Raw genomic sequence first — 1,405 nt, forward strand, 5'->3', positions numbered from 1 at the left:
AAGAAGAGGGTCAACAAAACATTGCTTTGCATTCAGTGACCACAACAGCAGCAGCAGCAGCTGACAGTGGAGGGGGGGGGGGGGGGGGGGGGGGGGGCTGCCAAACCCCTCCAGATGGCACATAAACCACATGCACGCCTTAAGCCGGGGATGACATATATACACGGCCAGGAGAAACCGAGAAACCGCGCCGAGCTAGCGAGCAGGCGAAGAGCGGCGGAGCGGCCCCCAAAAATAGCACATTTATTCTCCGTCCTCCTCCGCCTCTCCTCTCTCCTCTCCTCCGTCCCTCCATCCATCCACCCCCCCCCCCCCCACCTCCCTCCCTGCATCTTCTCCTCCGCGTGGGTGTGTTGGTATCAGGTGAACCGCAGCAAGCCACGGAAGAAAAAAACAGAAACACATTTCGCACATGAGATAAATGACAGCCCGTAAAAAAAAAAACATTCCAACCCTCCAGAGACACATTTATTTCTCGGTGGCGAACGCCGAATTCTTCCGTCCAAAGTGGCCCCCCAATCAGTGAAAGGGGTTTGTCTCATCCTATCCACCCCCCCCACCACACACACACCCCCCCACACACACACACGAGTCCCGAGGGACCCACAAATTGACACACACAAAGAGATGTGTTCTACCGGCTATTCTCCTGATTTAATCTGGAGCTGAGTTTTTTTAAGAAAGGGCAAAGCGGAGAGGAAGGAGAGACTTGATCCAGCGTGAGGCGGCGATAACCAAGACAAATAACCAGGCTGGGGCACCGGGGGGAACGCCGGGCTGGGCGCTGTCCAATGACCCGGGGGGCGTGAGAGATAGACCTCTGAGAGAGAGAGAGGGAGAGAGAGAGAGAGAGATAGACCCCTCAGGGAGAGAGAGAGAGAGAGAGAGAGAGAGAGAGAGAGAGAGAGCTACCCCTCTGGGAGAGAGAGAGAGAGAGCTACCCCTCTGGGAGAGAGAGAGAGAGAGAGATAGACCCCTCAGGGAGAGAGAGAGAGATAGACCCCTCAGGTAGAGAGAGGAGAGAGAGAGAGAGAGAGAGACCCCTCAGGTAGAGAGAGAGAGAGAAGAGAGAGAGAGAGAGAGAGAGCTACCCCTCTGGGGGAGAGAGAGAGAGAGAGATAGACCCCTCAGGGAGAGAGAGAGAGAGAGAGAGAGAGAGAGAGAGAGAGAGAGAGAGAGAGAGAGAGAGAGAGAGAGAGAGAGAGATAGACCCCTCTGGCAGAGCTCGGGGGCCTCTGACAAAACAGCTTTTCGATCAGCTGTGCAATCGAGCGATAGCGGTTAAATCACTTCCACTGGAACGTTATCGCAGGCGTTATCCGTCTCGTCCCACTGTGGTGCTTCTGTGTGTGTGTGTGTGTGTGTGTGTCTCTCTCTCTTTGTGTGTGTGTGTGTGTGTGTGCCG

This window comes from Nansenia antarctica (genome assembly GCF_963989245.1).
Source record: "Nansenia antarctica genome assembly, chromosome: 4".
In the NCBI taxonomy this organism is placed as follows: Eukaryota; Metazoa; Chordata; class Actinopteri; order Argentiniformes; family Microstomatidae; genus Nansenia; species Nansenia antarctica.